Here is a 19,824-nt window from a genome sequence, read left to right on the forward strand (position 1 = left end):
CTTAAGTACAAGAATAGAGACACTTCTTAAAGTCGGTATTTGAGCATTGCCTCAGAGGGCAGTATTAGTTTCCGATAGACCACTGCAGGTTCAAGGTATTCCTTGGACCTTCAAATTGACTATGAAACACAGAAATAGCATCGGAATTAAATACAAAAGGCACAAGGAAGACTTAAGTACAAGAATAGAGACTCTTCTTACAGTCGGTGCTTTGAGCATTCCCTGTGAGACCAGTATTAGTTTCCGATACACCACTGCAGGTTCAAAGTATTCCTTGGATCTTCACATTGACTATGAAACACAGAAATCGCATCGGAATAAAATGCAAAAGGCACAAAGCCGTCTTAAGTACAAGAATAGAGACTCTTCTTACAGTCGGTGTTTTGAGCATTTCCTGTGAGACCAGTATTAGTTTCCGATACACCACTGCAGGTTCGATGTATTCCTTGGACCTTCACATTGACGATGAAACACAGAAATCTCATCGGAATTAAATACAAAAGGCACAATGCCGCCTTAAGCACAAGTATAGAGACACTTCTTAAAGTCGGTATTTGAGCATTGCCTCAGAGGGCAGTATTAGTTTCCGATAGACCACTGCAGGTTCAAGGTATTCCTTGGACCTTCAAATTGACTATGAAACACAGAAATAGCATCGGAATTAAATACAAAAGGCACAAGGAAGACTTAAGTACAAGAATAGAGACTCTTCTTACAGTCGGTGCTTTGAGCATTCCCTGTGAGACCAGTATTAGTTTCCGATACACCACTGCAGGTTCAAAGTATTCCTTGGATCTTCACATTGACTATGAAACACAGAAATCGCATCGGAATAAAATGCAAAAGGCACAAAGCCGTCTTAAGTACAAGAATAGAGACTCTTCTTACAGTCGGTGTTTTGAGCATTTCCTGTGAGACCAGTATTAGTTTCCGATACACCACTGCAGGTTCGATGTATTCCTTGGACCTTCACATTGACGATGAAACACAGAAATCTCATCGGAATTAAATACAAAAGGCACAATGCCGCCTTAAGTACAAGAATAGAGACTCTTCTTACAGTCTGTGCTTTGATCCTTTCCTGTGAGACCAGTATTAGTTTCCGATACACCACTGCAGGTTCAAGGTATTCCTTGGACCTTCACATTGACGATGAAACACAGTAATCGCATCGGAATTAAATACAAAGGTCACAAAGCCGCCTTAAGTACATGTACAGAGATTCTTCTTACAGTCGTTGCATTGAGCATTCCCTGTGAGACCAGTATTAGTTTCCGATACACAGCTGCAGGTTCAATGTATTCCTTGGACATTCACATTGACGATCAATCACTGAAAATACATTGCAATTAAATACAAAAGGCATAATGCCGCCTTAATTGCAAGAAGAGTGAGACTTCTTAGAGTCAGTGCTTTGATTCTTTCCTGTGAGACCAGTATTAGTTTCCGATACATCACTGCAGGTTCAATGTATTCCTTGGACCTTCACATTGACGATGAAACACAGAAATCGCATCGGAATTAAATACAAAAGGCACAAAGCCGCCTTAAGTACAAGAATAGAGACTCTTCTTACAGTCGTTGCTTTGAGCATTCCCTGTGAGACCAGTATTAGTTTCCGATACACCACTGCAGGTTCAATGTATTCCTTGGACCTTCACATTAACGATGAAACACAGAAATCGCATCGGAATTAAATATAAAAGGCACAATGCCGCCTTAAGTACAAGAATAGAGACTCTTCTTACAGTCGGTGCTATGAGCTTTCCCTGTGAGACCAGTATTAGTTTCCGATACACCACTGCACGTTCAATGTATTCCTTGGACGGTCACATTGAATATGAAAGACAGAAATCGTATCGGAATTAAACTCAAAAGGCACTAAGCCGCATTAAGTACAAGAATACAGACTTTTCTTACAGTCGATGCTTTGAGCATTCCCTGTGAGACCTGTATTAGTTTCCGATACACCACTGCATATTCAATGTATCCTTTGACCTTCACATTAACGATGAAACACAGAAATGGCATCGGAATTAAATATAAAAGGCACAATGCCGCCATAAGTACAAGAATAGAGACTCTTCTTACAGTTGGTGCTATGAGCTTTCCCTGTGAGACCAGTATTAGTTTCCGATACACCACTGCAGGTTCAATGTATTCCTTGGACATACACAATGACGATGAAACACTGAAATTAAATCGGAATTAAATACAAAAGACACAATGCCGCCTTAATGCAAGAAGAGTGAGACTTCTTAGAGTCCATTATTTGATCCTTTCCTGTGAGACCAGTATTAGTTTCCGACACACCACTGCATGTTCAATGTATTACTTGGACCTTCAAATTGACGATGAAACACAGAAATCGCATGGGAATTAAATGCAAAAGGCACAAAGCCGCCTTAAGTACAAGAATAGAGACTCTTCTTACAGTCGGTGCTTTGAGCACTCCCTGTGAGACCAGTATTAGTTTCCGATACACCACTGCAGGTTCAATGTATTCCTTGGACCTTCACATTGACGATGAAACACAGAAATCGCATCGGAATTAAATAAAAAAGGCACAAAGCCGCCTTAAGTACAAGAATAGAGACTCTTCTTACAGTCGTTGCTTTGAGCATTCCCTGTGAGACCAGTATTAGTTTCCGATACACCACTGCAGGTTCAATGTATTCCTTGGACCTTCACATTAACGATGAAACACCGAAATCGCATCGGAATTAAATATAAAAGGCACAATGCCGCCTTAAGTACAAGAATAGAGACTCTTCTTACAGTCGGTGCTATGAGCTTTCCCTGTGAGACCAGTATTAGTTTCCGATACACCACTGCAGGTTCAATGTATTCCTTGGACCTTCACATTGACGATGAAACACAGAAATCGCATCGGAATTAAATACAAAAGGCACAATGCCGCCTTAATTACAAGAGTAGAGACTCATCTTACAGTCGGTACTTTGGGCATTCCCTGTGAGACCAGTAATAGTTTCCGATACACCACTGCACGTTCAATGTATTCCTTGGACGTTCACATTCACGATGAAACACAGAAATCGCATCGGAATTAAATACAAAAGGCCCAATGCCACCTTAAGTACAAGAATAGAGACACTTCTTACAGTTGGTGCTTTGAGCATTCCCTGTGAGACCAGTATTAGTTTCCATTACACCACTGCAGGTTCAATGTATTCTTTGGACGTAAACATTGACGATTGAACACTGAAATTACATGGAAATTAAATACAAAAGGCACTATGCCGCCTTAAGTACAAGAATAGAGACTCTTCTTACAGTCGGTGCTTTGAGCATTCCCTGTGAGACCAGTATTAGTTTCCGATACACCACTGCAGGTTCAAAGTATTCCTTGGACCTTCACATTGACTATGAAACACAGAAATCGCATCGGAATTGTGGTGTCACCGCCAGACACCACACTTGCTAGGTGGTAGCTTAAATCGGCCGCGGTCCATTTAGTACATGTCGGACCCGCGTGTCGCCACTGTGTAATTGCAGACCTAGCGCCACCACCAAGGCAGGTCTCGTGATACGAGAGAGCACTCGCCCCAGTTGTACGAGAACCTAGCTACCGACCAGATGTACGAAGCCTTTCTCTCTCATTAGCCGAGAGACAGAATAGCCATCAGCTAAGTTAATGGCTACGAACTAGCAAGGCGCCATTAGCCATACAGTGATTGAACTTAAAGTCTTCTGTGTATCGTCAAGATCGATGTACCACAAGGAATGAGTAAAGTTAAGTATTAAACCTGCTCTGTACTTTTCTTCCTAACATTAATTACGTATCCTGTTCCAGTACTTCACGCCCGTCTGCGTTAGTCTAGCCTGCCTTTTCAGCCATCTCAACTTCACGGTGTCGGCCCAGCTACCGACACAACATTGGCGACGAGGGAAAAGAGTTCTTTCTGATTGCTTACATTTAATTGTGTCATGGCTTCGCCGCATTCTCCAGATGTACTGTCCGAATTTTATCGCTTGCAGAATCAGCAGACGCAGGCGTTACTGGATGCCCTTGGACAGCTCGTCCAGGGTCAACGTACCATTCAAACCGATGCGGCCGCCGCCGCTTCTTCGCTACCGCTGCCGCTAAACGCTGTTGCACCTCCCTTTCGACCATACGTGGCAGCCGATGAGACCTGGCACGAGTGGTCTCGCCAGTTCAACTTTCATCTAGCAGCCTACAGAATTCAAGGTAAAGAGCGGCAGCCGTTTTTGCTTTCTTGTGTCGGTGTGTCCACATACCGTGTGATAGTGAAATTGTTTCCCCGACGCGACGTAGCAACTCTGTCCTACGAGGAAATTTTGTCTGCATTAGATGCCTATTTCAAAGAAACAGTTAATGTGGTAGCAAAACGGTATACGTTTTTTCGTACAAAACGTACGGCGTGTCAAACTAATAGGGAGTGGGTAGCAACATTGCAAGGACTTACTAGGGACTGTGCCTTTGAATGTGACTGTGGTCTTTCTTATTCAGATACAATGGTGCGTGATGCAATTGCACAGAACGTTTCTGATGTTCGCATAAGGGAGCAAATTTTGAAACTAGTTAATCCCTCCCTTCAACAAGAGTTAGACATATTGGATAGATAGGACACACTTGACTGTGCTCAGGAATCTTTTGAAACTTCGCCAGCCGTGTGTAACATTAACCGGCCCGCTGGACGCGCTGCGCGGCCCGGTAACCGGGCCTCGCGCACGTCCGCACAGCTGCCGCCGCGCGCTAAGCCACGTGTGCCGCGCCAGCCCACAAATGTAGTGAAATCGTGCCCGCGGTGTGCTACTGGACATTCGCGCAAACATTGCCCGTCACGCCAAGCTATTTGCTTTTTCTGCAATAAGAAAGGACATGTTCAAAGTGTTTGTCAGAAAAAGCTCAGATCAGACAATCACAATCATTCCAGGCCCTTTGCTTCGCGCCGGAATCGAACCAAGGACACTCAGGCTCGTGGACCTTCGCCTATGGACATTCATGTCGTTAATTCCGCTTCGTCCAGTGACACTTTCTCTAACAGTGACTGTGATCGTCCCACAAAAACTGTGCGTCGACGTCGCCGGAAATCACGTCAATTAGCAAGTGATTCTGTACCAGTGTCTGTTCCAATTGCACAAAACAGTCGCTCTTGTCGTCAGCAGAACAATAAACTTTTTGTGGACTTAGACTTTGAAGGCAAAGTGATACCATTCCAGCTCGATACCGGAGCTGCAGTTTCATTGCTCAATCACGACACGTACAAACAACTGGGCAAACCTCCGTTGCGTCCGCAAATGTTAAGCTAACTACATATTCCGGACAGAAAATTCCTGTGTTTGGACAGTGCAGCCTTCTTGCAACATACAAGGGACAAACAAAACTTGTGTCATTTTACGTTCTTCGTTCTTCTTCTGCAGTGAACTTGTTTGGTCTAGATTTATTTCAGTTGTTTAACATGTCTATTGTAAATCAGGTCCTATCAGTGAATCAGACTGTGCCTACAGACAGTGTTTCTCGGCTGTGTGACGAATTTGCAGACATTTTTGCACCGGGCTTAGGTTGCGCTAAAAACTATGAAGCACATTTAGAACTGAAGGTAAACGCGCAACCGAAATTTTTCAGGGCGCGCAATGTTCCCGACGCATTGCGTGATGAGGTCGCAAGAACGTTACACGATCTCGAATCACAGGGTGTAATTGAACGTGTGCAAGCTTCTCTGGGCCTCACCCTTAGTAATTTTGCCAAAACCTTCCGGAAAATTGAGACTTTGCGTGGACTTCAAGGCCACAGTGAATCAACAGCTAGTGACTGCTACTTTTCCTTTGCCCCGCCCGGAAGATCTTTTTGCTAAACTGTGCCCGGGAAAATATTTTTCAAAGTTGGACCTAGCCGATGCGTACTTGCAAATACCGGTGGACGACGAATCCCAGCGCGTATTGGTGGTTAACACGCATCTTGGATTGTACCGCTTCAAAAGACTGCCATTCGGGTGTGCATCCGCCCCTGCCTTGTTTCAGCAATATTTACAAACTATTTGTGCGTCGGTCCCTACTGCAGCAAACTATCTGGACGATATAGTGATCTCCGGACAGACAGAAGAAGATCATCTTGCGAACTTACGAACATTATTTCAGGTCTTGCGGCAAAATGGTCTTCGCTTGAGGAAGGACAAATGTGTGTTTTTTGCTCGTGACTTACCATACCTGGGACATGTCATTAATGCCCAAGGCATACATCCGAGTCCAGAGCACCTCCGTGCCATACAAGAATTGCCTTCCCCTCAAAATGTGAAACAGCTACAGAGTGTGTTGGGTAACATTAATTATTACAATAAATATGTGCGCAATGCCTCTTCCATTTCAGCTCCGCTTCATCGCTTACGCCGTAAAGGTGTTCCGTTCGTCTGGACGACGGAATGTGAACGCGCCTTTCGCCAGTTGAAATCGGCGTTGCTTTCTAATACTTGCCTTACGCCATTCGATCCCCAGAAACCCCTTTTGTTGATGGTAGATGCATCGGATTTCGGGATCGGTGCTGTGCTTGCGCACAAAGTTGGCTCCCATGATCGCCCTATTGCCTTTGCGTCCAAATTGCTCTCGTCTGCGCAAAGAAATTATTCACAGATAGAGAAAGAAGCTTTGGCTCTCGTGTTTGGTGTTACTAAGTTCCATGATTTCTTGTATGGTCGTCACTTTACCATCATCACAGACCACAAACCTTTGACATCGCTTTTTATCCGACCAAGCCTGTACCTCCACGTACAGCGCAGAAATTCATTCGCTGGTCTATGTTCCTCTCGCAGTACCGCTACGATATCTTGTATCGGTCCACTGCTAAGCACGGAAACGCCGATGCGTTGTCCCGTTTGCCTGTTGCTGAGGATAAAGCATTCGATTCTTCCGAACTTGCTTGCATGTTCATTGATTCGGAAACCGATGAAGTGGTCGAATCGTTTCCGATTGATTTTCGTCGTGTCGCTACAGCCACAGCTGCTGACCCTGTCCTTGCTACTGTTTTACGTTTTGTTGCTACGCAATGGCCTTTGTCAAAGTCTCGGATCGAGGATCCGTTGGTTCGCCGATTTTTTGCTCACAAGGAGAGACTTCTTGTTCGACGTGGTGTTTTGTTGTTGCGTTCTGATAATGATCAGTCCAGAGTCGTGGTCCCACGTTCGTTACAGTCCTCTGTTTTACGGCTTCTTCACCACGGACATTGGGGTATAGTGCGAACTAAACAACTTGCTCGTCAGCACTGTACTTGGTTCGGAATCGATGCTGCGATTACGAATATGTGTTCTTCGTGCCCGGCGTGTGCCGAACAACAATCCGCACCGCCGCGGAAAGTCTTTGCATGGCTAAAAGCCACTTCCCCTTGGCAACGCTTGCACATTGATTTTGCTGGTCCATTCTGGAATGCTCGATGGTTGGTTCTGGTCGACGCCTTCAGTAATTTTCCTTTTGTTGTCCGGATGTCTTCCACGACGTCCTCCGCCACCATCCAAGCGTTGTCTGCTATCTTTTGCATTGAAGGTCTTCCGCAGACTATTGTTTCCGACAATGGCCCACAATTCATGTCCGCAGAATTTCAGTCATTCAGCCAGGCCAATGGTATTCAACATCTGACATCCGCGCCGTTTTCGCCTCAGTCCAACGGTGCCGCTGAACGATTGGTCCGGACTTTCAAGTCACAGATGTTCAAATTGAAAGAGTCGCATTCTCGGGAGGACGCATTGTTGCTCTTTTTGTCTTCGTATCGCTCTCAGCCCCGAGATGGTCGCTCGCCGGCTGAGTTGCTCCACGGTCGTCCTCATCGCACCTTGATGTCTTTGCTGCATCCGCCGCATCAGGTTCCTGTGCAGCGGCAGACTCCTGCTTTTGCTCCAGGCGACGTTGTATTTTATCGCAACTATCGAGGTTCACGGCGTTGGCTCGCAGGGCCCATTCTTCGCTGCCTCGGCCGCGCGATGTATTTGGTTTTGGGGGCCTCTGGTGAGGTGCGTCGGCATCTCAATCAGCTGCGCCTCTGTCGTCGCTCGGGTTCTACCGCTCCCCGTCTGCTTTCAGCGACGGTGCCGTCCGGTCAGCGCCCTGGGGACCCATCTACTGGCTCGCGCTCATCCCCAGGTGTTACCGACGATGCCTTCCATTTTGCCCCATGGCGACGCGCCGCCGCAGCAGCCGCCGCCGCCGCCGCCGCCTGTTCTCCCGCCGGCGCCGCCCGCATTAGACGCTTCGCTGCAGCCGCCAAGCGCCTCCCAGGGTCACGCGCCGCCGATCGCTTCCCGTGACCAGCTGTCCTCCGCCATGGAACTCCCGCCCGCTCCGGACCACATGACGTCATCGCGCGTCGGCTACCCCGACGCAATGGAGGTTGATCCTTCGGTCCCTCCTGTCTCTTTACGGGCGCATACACCGCATGTTGACGTGCACCCTGGAATAGTTTTTCAAGCGTTTCCTAGCTCCCCTCGGACCGAATGGCCGGGTGCGGGTGGCACAGCCTCGCCTGTTGTTAGGCTCCCCACCTCATCGCATACGTCAACATGTGGTCCTCCCCACGGCGGGCGGAAGCCTTATCACACGACCGTTCGCCGATTTGCGGGGGAGGAATGTGGTGTCACCGCCAGACACCACACTTGCTAGGTGGTAGCTTAAATCGGCCGCGGTCCATTTAGTACATGTCGGACCCGCGTGTCGCCACTGTGTAATCGCAGACCTAGCGCCACCACCAAGGCAGGTCTCGTGATACGAGAGAGCACTCGCCCCAGTTGTACGAGAACCTAGCTACCGACCAGATGTACGAAGCCTTTCTCTCTCATTAGCCGAGAGACAGAATAGCCATCAGCTAAGTTAATGGCTACGAACTAGCAAGGCGCCATTAGCCATACAGTGATTGAACTTAAAGTCTTCTGTGTATCGTCAAGATCGATGTACCACAAGGAATGAGTAAAGTTAAGTATTAAATCTGCTCCGTACTTTTCTTCCTAACATTAATTACGTATCCTGTTCCAGTACTTCACGCCCGTCTGCGTTAGTCTAGCTTGCCTTTTCAGCCATCTCAACTTCACGGTGTCGGCCCAGCTACCGACACAACAGCAATTAAATGCAAAAGGCACAAAGCCGCCTTAAGTACAAGAATAGAGACTCTGCTTACAGTCGGTGTTTTGAGCATTTCCTGTGAGACCAGTATTAGTTTCCGATACACCACAGCAGGTTCAATGTATTCCTTGGACCTTCACATTGACCATGAAACACAGAAATCTAATCGGAATTAAATACAAAAGGCACAATGCCGCCTTAAATACAATAATAGAGACTCTTCTTACAGTCGTTGCTTTGAGCATTCCTGTGAGACCAGTATTAGTTTCCGATACACAGCTGCAGGTTCAATGTATTCCTTGGACATCACATTGACGATCAAACACTGAAATTACATTGCAATTAAATACAAAAGGCATAATGCCGTCTTATTTGCAAGAAGAGTGAGACTTCTTAGTGTCAGTGCTTTGATCCTTTCCTGTGAGACCAGTATTACTTTCCGATACAACACTGCGGGTTCAATGTATTCCTTGGACGGTCACATTGAATATGAAAGACAGAAATCGTATCGGAATTAAACTGAAAAGGCACTAAGCCGCCTTAAGTACAAGAATACAGACTTTTCTTACAGTCGATGCTTTGAGCATTCCCTGTGAGACCTGTATTAGTTTCCGTTACACCACTGCAGGTTCAATGTATTCCTTCGACCTTCACCTTAACGATGAAACACAGAAATCGCATCGGAATTAAATATAAAAGGCACAATGCCGCCTTAAGTACAAGAATTGAGACTCTTCTTACAGTCGGTGCTATGAGCTTTCCCTGTGAGACCAGTATTAGTTTCCGATACATCACTGCAGGTTCAATGTACTCCTTGGACCTTCACATTGACGATGAAACACAGAAATCGCATCGGAATTAAATACAAAAGGCACAATGCCGCCTTAATTACAAGAGTAGAGACTCATCTTACAGTCGGTGCTTTGGGCATTCCCTGTGAGACCAGTAATAGTTTCCGATACACCACTGCACGTTCAATGTATTCCTTGGACGTTCACATTCACGATGAAACACAGAAATCGCATCGGAATTATATACAAAGGGCACAATGCCACCTTAAGTACAAGAATAGAGACACTTCTCACAGTTGGTGCTTTGAGCATTCCCTGTGAGAAAAGTATTAGTTTCCATTAAACCACTGCAGGTTCAATGTATTCCTTGGACGTAAACATTGACGATGGAACACTGAAATTACATGGGAATTAAATACAAAAGGCACAATGCCGCCTTAAGTACAAGAATAGAGACTATTCCTACAGTCGGTGCTTTGAGCATTCCCTGTGAGACCAGTATTAGTTTCCGATACACCACTGCAGGTTCAAAGTATTCCTTGGACCTTCACATTGACTATGAAACACAGAAATCGCATCGGAATTAAATACAAAAGGCACAATGCCGCCTTAATTACAAGAATAGAGACTCATCTTACAGTCGGTGCTTTGGGCATTCCCTGTGAGACCAGTAATAGTTTCCGATACACCACTGCACGTTCAATGTATTCCTTGGACGTTCACATTCACGATGAAACACAGAAATCGCATCGGAATTAAATACAAAAGGCACAATGCCACCTTAAGTACAAGAATAGAGACACTTCTCACAGTTGGTGCTTTGAGCATTCCCTGTGAGAAAAGTATTAGTTTCCATTACACCACTGCAGGTTCAATGTATTCCTTGGACGTAAACATTGACGATGGAACACTGAAATTACATGGGAATTAAATACAATAGACACAATGCCGCCTTAAGTGCTAGAAGACTGAGACTTCTTAGAGTCTGTGCCTTGATCCTTTCCTGTGAGACCAGTATTAGTTTCCGATACACCACTGCAGGTTCAATGTATTCCTTGGACTTTCACATTGACGATGAAACACAGAAATCGCATCGGAACTAAATACAAAAGGCACAATGCCGCCTTATTTACAATAATAGAGACTCTTCTTACAGTCGGTGCTTTGAGCATTCCCTGTGAGTCCAGTAATAGTTTCCGATACACCACTGCCGGTTCAAGGTATTCCTTGGACCTTCACATTGACTATGAAACACAGAAATTGCATCGGAATTAAATACAAAAGGCACAAGGCCGCCTTAAGTACAAGAATAGAGACTCTTCTTACAGTCGGTGCTTTGAGCATTCGCTGTGAGACCAGTATTAGTTTCCGATACACCACAGCAGGTTCAAAGTATTCCTTGGACCTTCACATTGACTATGAAACACAGAAATCGCATCGGAATTAAATACAAAAGGCACAATGCCACCTTAAGAACAAGAATAGAGACACTTCTTAGTGTCGGAGCTTAGAGCATTCCCTCTGAGAGCAGTGTTAGTTTCTGATACAAAACTGCAGGTTCAAAGTATTCCTTGGACATACACAATGACGATGAAACACTGAAATTACATCGGAATTAAATACAAAAGACACAATGCCGCCTTAATGCAAGAAGAGTGAGACTTCTTAGAGTCCTTTATTTGATCCTTTCCTGTGAGACCAGTATTAGTTTCCGATACACCACTGCAGGTTCAATGTATTCCTTGGACGTTCACATTCACAATGAAACATAGAAATCGCATCGGAATTAAATACAAAAGGCACAATGCCGCCTTAAGTACAAGATTAGAGACTCTTCTTACAGTCGGTGCTTTGAGCATTCCCTGTGAGACCAGTTTTAGTTTCCGATATACCACTGCAGGTTCAATGTATTATATGGACCTTCACATTGACGATGAACACAGAAATCGCATCGGAATTAAATACAAAAGGCACAATGCGCCTTAAGTACAAGAATAGAGACACTTCTTACAGTCGGTGCTTTGAGCATTCCCTCTGAGAGCAGTATTAGTTTCCGATACACCACTGCAGGTTGAAAGTATTCCTTGGACCTTCGCATTGTCTATGAAACACCGAAATCGCATCGGAATTCAATACAAAAGGCACAATGCCGCCTTAAGTACAAGAATAGAGACTCTTCTTACAGTCGGTGCTTTGAGCATTCCCTGTGAGACCAGTATTAGTTTTCGATACACCACTGCAGGTTCAATGTATTCCTTGGACCTTCATATTGACGATGAAACACAGAAATCGCATCGGAATTAAATACAAAAGGCACAATGCCGTCTTATGTGCTAGAAGAGTGAGACTTCTTAGAGTCTGTGCCTTGATCCTTTCCTGTGAGACCAGTATTAGTTTCCGATACACCACTGCAGATTCAATGTATTCCTTGGACCTTCACATTGACGATGAAACACAGAAATCGCATCGGAATTAAATACAAAAGGCACAATGCCGCCTTAAGTACAAGATTAGAGACTCTTCTTACAGTCGGTGCTTTGAGCATTCCCTGTGAGACCAGTTTTAGTTTCCGATATACCACTGCAGGTTCAATGTATTATTTGGACCTTCACATTGACGATGAACACAGAAATCGCATCGGAATTAAATACAAAAGGCACAATGCCGTCTTAAGTACAAGTATAGAGACTCTTCTTACAGTCGGTGATTTGAGCATACCCTGTGAGACCAGTATTAGTTTCCGATACACCACTGCAGGTTCAATGTATTCCCAGGACATACACAATGACGAAGAAACACTGAAATTACATCGGAATTAAATACAAAATACACAATGCCGCCTTAATGCAAGAAGAGTGAGACTTCTTAGAGTCCATTCTTTGATGCTTTCCTGTGAGACCAGTATTTGTTTCTGATACACCACTGCATGTTCAATGTATTCCTTGGACCTTCAAATTAACGATGAAACAAAGAAATCGCATCTGAATCAAATACAAATGGCACAATGCCGCCTTAATTACAAGAATGGAGACACTTCTTGCAGTCGGTGCTTTGAGCATTCCCTGTGAGACCAGTATTAGTATCCTATACACCACTGCAGGTACAATGTATTCCTTAGACCTTCACATTGACGATGAAACACAGAAATCGCATCGGAATTAAATACAAAAGGCACAATGCCGCCTTAAGTACAAGAATAGAGAAACTTCTTACATACGGTGATTTGAGCATTCCTTCTGAGAGCAGTATTAGTTTCCGATACACCACTGCAGGTTCAAGGTATTCCTTGGACTTTCACATTGACTATGAAATACAGAAATCGCATCGGAATTAAATACAAAAGGCACAATGCCGCCTTATGTACAAGTATAGAGACTCTTCTTACATTCGGTGTTTTGAGCATTCCCTGTGAGACCATTATTAGTTTCCGATACACCACTGCAGTTTCAATGTATTCCTTGGACCTTCACATTGACGATGAAACACAGAAATCGCATCGGAATTAAATACAAAAGGCACAATGCCGCCTTAAGTACAAGAATAGAGACACTTCTTTCAGTCGGTGCTTTGAGCATTGCCTCTGAGAGCAGTATTAGTTTCCGATACACCACTGCCGGTTCAAGGTATTCCTTGGACCTTCACATTGACTATGAAACACAGAAATTGCATCGGAATTAAATACAAAAGGCACAAGGCCGCCTTAAGTACAAGAATAGAGACTCTTCTTACAGTCGGTGCTTTGAGCATTCGCTGTGAGACCAGTATTAGTTTCCGATACACCACAGCAGGTTCAAAGTATTCCTTGTACCTTCACATTGACTATGAAACACAGAAATCGCATCGGAATTAAATACAAAAGGCACAATGCCACCTTAAGGACAAGAATAGAGACACTTCTTACAGTCGGAGCTTAGAGCATTCTTTCTGAGAGCAGTGTTTGTTTCCGATACACCACTGCAGGTTCAAAGTATTCCTTGGACATACACAATGACGATGATACACTGATATTACATCGGAATTAAATACAAAAGACACAATGCCGCCTTAATGCAAGAAGAGTGAGACTTCTTAGAGTCCATTATTTGATCCTTTCCTGTGAGACCAGTATTAGTTTCCGATACACCACTGCAGGTTCAATGTATTCCTTGGACGTTCCCATTCACAATGAAACATAGAAATCGCATCGGAATTAAATACAAAAGGCACAATGTCGCCATAAGTACAAGAATAGAGACACTTCTTAAAGTCGGTGCTTTGAGCATTGCCTCTGAGGGCAGTATTAGTTTCCGATACATCACTGCGGGTTCAAGGTATTCCTTGGACCTTCAAATTGACTATGAAACACAGAAATAGCATCGGAATTAAATACAAAAGGCACAAGGAAGACTTAAGTACAAGAATAGATACTCTTCTTACAGTCGGTGCTCTGAGCTTTCCCTGTGAGACCAGTATTAGTTTCCGATACACCACTGCAGGTTCAAAGTATTCCTTGGACCTTCACATTAACTATGAAACACAGAAATCACATCGGAATTAAATTCAAAAAGCACAATGCGCCTTAAGTACAAGTATAGAGACACTTCTTACAGTCGGTGATTTGAGCATTCCCTCTGAGAGCAGTATTAGTTTCCGATACACCACTGCAGGTTGAAAGTATTCCTTGGACCTTCGCATTGTCTATGAAACACCGAAATCGCATCGGAATTCAATACAAAAGGCACAATGCCGCCTTAAGTACAAGAATAGAGACTCTTCTTACAGTCGGTGCTTTGAGCGTTCCCTGTGAGACCAGTATTAGTTTTCGATACACCACTGCAGGTTCAATGTATTCCTTGGACCTTCACATTGACGATGAAACACAGAAATCGCATCGGAATTAAATACTAAAGGCACAATGACGCCATAAGTACAAGAAAAGAGACTCTTCTTACAGTCGGTGCTTTGAAAATTCCCTGTGAGACAAGTATTAGTTTCCGATACACCACTGTAGGTTCAATGTATTCCTTGGACATACACATTGACGATGAGATAATGGAATTACATCGGAATTAAATACAAAAGGCACAATGCCGTCTTATGTGCTAGAAGAGTGAGACTTCTTAGAGTCTGTGCCTTGATCCTTTCCTGTGAGACCAGCATTAGTTTCCGATACACCACTGCAGATTCAATGGATTCCATGGACCTTCACATTGACGATGAAGCACAGAAATCGCATCGGAATTAAATACAAAGGCACAATGCCGCCTTAAGTACAAGAATAGAGACTCTTCTTACAGTCGGTGCATTGAGCATTCCCTGTGAGACCAGTTTTAGTTTCCGATATACCACTGCAGGTTCAATGTATTATTTGGACCTTCACATTGACGATGAGCGCAGATATCGCATCGGAATTAAATACAAAAGGCACAATGCCGTCTTAAGTACAAGTATAGAGACTCTTCTTACAGTCGGTGATTTGAGCATACCCTGTGAGACCAGTATTAGTTTCCGATACACCACTGCAGGTTGAATGTATTCCCTGGACATACACAATGCCGATGAAACACTGAAATTACATCGCAATTAAATACAAAATACACAATGCCGCCTTAATGCAAGAGGAGTGAGACTTCTTAGAGTCCATTCTTTGATGCTTTCCTGTGAGACCAGTATTAGTTTCTGATACACCACTGCATGGTCAATGTATTCCTTGGACCTTCAAATTAACGATGAAACAAAGAAATCGCATCTGTATTAAATACAAATGGCACAATGCAGCCTTAATTACAAAAATGGAGACACTTCTTACAGTCGGTGCTTTGAGCATTCCCTGTGAGACCAGTATTAGTATCCTATACACCACTGCAGGTACAATGTATTCCTTAGACCTTCACATTGACGATGAAACACAGAAATCGCATCGGAATTAAATACAAAAGGCACAATGCCGCCTTAAGTACAAGTATAGAGACTCTTCTTACATTCGGTGCTTTGAGCATTCCCTGTGAGACCATTATTAGTTTCCGATACACCACTGCAGTTTCAATGTATTCCTTGGACCTTCACATTGACGAACAAACACAGAAATCGCATCGGAATTAAATACAAAAGGCACAATGCCGCCTTAATTACAAGAATAGAGACTCTTCTTGCAGTCGGTGTTTTGAGCATTCCCTGTGAAACCAGTATTAGTTTCAGATACACCACTGCAGGTTCAATGTATTCCTTGGACCTTCACATTGACGATGAAACACAGAAATCGAATCGGAATTAAATACAAAAGGCACAATGCCGCCTTAAGTACAAGTGTAGAGACTCTTCTTACAGTCGGTTCTTTGAGCATTCCCTGTGAGACCAGTATTAGTTCCCGAAACACCACTGCAGGTTCAAAGTATTCCTTGGACCTTGACATTGACTATGAAACACAGAAATCGCATCGGAATTAAATGCAAAAGGCACAATGAGGCCTTAAGTACAAGTATAGAGACTCTTCTTACAGTCGGTGCTTAGAGCATTCCCTGTGAGACCAGTATTAGTTTCCGATTCACCACTGCAGGTTGAAAGTATTCCTTGGACCTTCACATTGACGATGAAACACAGAAATCGCATCGGAATTAAATACAAAAGGCACAATGCCGCCTTAAGTACAAGAATAGAGACACTTCTTACAGTCGGTGCTTTGAGCATTCCTTCTGAGAGCAGTATAAGTTTCCGATACACCACTGCACGTTCAAGGTATTCCTTGGACATACACAATGACGATGAAACACTGAAATTACATCGGGATGAAATACAAAAGACACAATGCCGCCTCAATGCAAGAAGAGTGAGACTTCTTAGTGTCCATTCTTTGAGCCTTTCCGGTGAGACCAGTATTGGTTTCCGATACACCACTGCAGGTTCATTGTATTCCTTGGACCATCACATTGACGATGAAACACAGAAATCGCATCGGCATTAAATACAAAAGGCACAATGCCGCCTTAATTACAAGAATTGACACTCTTCTTACAGTCGGTGCTTTGAGCATTCCCTGTGAGACCACTATTAGATTCTGATACACCACTGTAGGTTCAATGTTTTCCTTGGCCATACACATTGACGATGAAACACTGAAATTACATCGGAATTAAATACAAAAGGCACAATGCCGCCTTAAGTGCAAGAAGAGTGAGACTTCTTAGAGCCTGTGCCTTGATCCTTTCCTGTGCGACCAGTATTAGTTTCCGATACACCACTGCAGGTTCATTGTATTCCTTGGACCATCTTATTGACGATGAAACACAGAAATCGCATCGGAATTAAATACAAAAGGCACAATGCCGCCTTAAGTACAAGAATAGAGATTCTTGTTACAGTCGGTGCTTCGAGCATTCCCTGTGAGACCAATATTGGTTTCCGATACACCACTGCAGGTTCAATGTATACCTTGGACATTCACATTGACGATGAAAAACAGAAATCGCATCGGAATAAAATACAAAAGGCACAATGCCGACTTAAGTACAAGAATAGAGACCCTTCTTACATACGGTAATTTGAGCATTCCTTCTGAGAGCAGTATTAGTTTCCAATACACCACTGCAGGTTCACGGTATTCCTTGGACTTTCACATTGACTATGAAACACAGAAATCGCATCGGAATTAAATACAAAAGGCACAATGCCGCCTTAAGTACAAGTATAGAGACTCTTCTTACATTCGGTGCTTTGAGCATTCCCTGTGAGACCATTATTAGTTTCCGATACACCACTGCAGTTTCAATGTATTCCTTGGACCTTCACATTGACGAAGAAACACAGAAATCGCATCGGAATTAAATACAAAAGGCACAATGCCGCCTTAATTACAAGAATAGAGACTCTTCTTGCAGTCGGTGTTTTGAGCATTCCCTGTGAAACCAGTATTAGTTTCAGATACACCACTGCAGGTTCAATGTATTCCTTGGACCTTCACATTGACGATGAAACACAGAAATCGAATCGGAATTAAATACAAAAGGCACAATGCCGCCTTAAGTACAAGTATAGAGACTCTTCTTACAGTCGGTTCTTTGAGCATTCCCTGTGAGACCAGTATTAGTTCCCGATACACCACTGCAGGTTCAAAGTATTCCTTGGACCTTGACATTGACTATGAAACACAGAAATCGCATCGGAATTAAATGCAAAAGGCACAATGAGGCCTTAAGTACAAGTATAGAGACTCTTCTTACAGTCGGTGCTTTGAGCATTCCCTGTGAGACCAGTATTAGTTTCCGATTCACCACTGCTGGTTCAATGTATACCTTGGACATTCACATTGACGATGAAAAACAGAAATCGCATCGGAATAAAATACAAAAGGCACAATGCCGACTTAAGTACAAGAATAGAGACCCTTCTTACAGTCGGTGCTATGAGTATTCCCTGTGAGACCAGTATTAGTTTCCGATACACCACTGCAGGTGCAATGTATTCCTTGGACCCTCACATTGACGATGAAACACTGAAATCGCATCGGAATTAAATACAAAAGGTACAATGCCGCCTTAATTGCAAGAAGAGTGAGACTTCTTAGAATCTGTGCTTTGATCCTTTCCTGTGAGTCCAGTATTAGTTTCCGATACACCACTGCACGTTCAATGTATTCCTTGGACGGTCACATTCAATATGAAAGACAGAAATCGTATCGGAATTAAACTCAAAAGGCACTAAGCCGCCTTAAGTACAAGAATACAGACTTTTCTTACAGTCGATGCATTGAGCATTCCCTGTGAGACCTGTATTAGTTTCCGATACACCACTGCAGGTTCAATGTATTCCTTGGACCTTCACATTGACGATGAAACACAGAAATCGCATCGGAATTAAATATAAAGGGCACAATGCCGCCTTAAGTACAAGAATAGAGACTCTTCTTACAGTCGGTGCTATGAGCTTTCCATGTGAGACCAGTATTAGTTTCCGATACACCACTGCATGTTCAATGTATTCCTTGGACCTTCACATTGACGATGAAACACTGAAATCGCATCGGAATTAAATACAAAATGGACAATGCCGCCTTAAGTGCAAGAAGAGTGAGACTTCTTAGAGTCTGTGCTTTGATCCTTTCCTCTGAGACTAGTATTAGTTTCTGATACACCACTGCAGGTTCAATGTATTCCTTGGACCTTCACATTGACGATGAATCACAGAAATCGCATCGGAATTAAATACAAAAGGCAAATTGGAGCCTTAAGTACAACAATAGAGACTCTTCTTACAGTCGGTGCTTGGAGCATTCCCTGTGAGACCAGTATTAGTTTCCGATACACCACTGCAGGTTCAATGTATTCCTTGGACATTCACATTGACGATGAAACACAAAAATAGCATCGCAATTAAATACAAAAGGCACAATGCCGCCTTAAGTAAAGAACACAGACTCTTCTTACAAAGTGTGCTTTGAGCATTCCCTGTGAGACCAGTATTAGTTTTCGATACACCACTGCAGGTTCAATGTATTCCTCGGACCTTCACATTTGCGAAGGAACACAGAATTCGCATCGGAATCAAATACAAAAGGCACAATGCCGCCTTAAGTACAAGAATGGAGACTCTTCTTACAGTTGGTGCTTTGAGCATTTCCTGTGAAACCAGTATTAGTTTCCGATACACCACTGCAGGTTCAATGTATTCCTTGGACCTTCACATTGACGATGAAACACAGAAATCGCATCGGAATTAAATACAAAAGGCACAATGCCGCCTTAATTACAATAATAGAGACTCTTGTTACAGTCGGTGTTTTGAGCATTCCCTGTGAGACCAGTAATAGTTTCCGATACACCACTGCATGTTCAATGTATTCCTTGGACGTTCACATTCACGATGAAACACAGTAATCGCATCGGAATAAAATACAATAGGCACAATGTCGCCTTGAGTACATGAATAGAGACACTTCTTACAGTTGGTGCTTTGAGCATTTCATGTTAGAATAGTA

This window comes from Schistocerca serialis, chromosome 9 (genome assembly GCF_023864345.2).
Source record: "Schistocerca serialis cubense isolate TAMUIC-IGC-003099 chromosome 9, iqSchSeri2.2, whole genome shotgun sequence".
Taxonomy (NCBI): Eukaryota; Metazoa; Arthropoda; class Insecta; order Orthoptera; family Acrididae; genus Schistocerca; species Schistocerca serialis.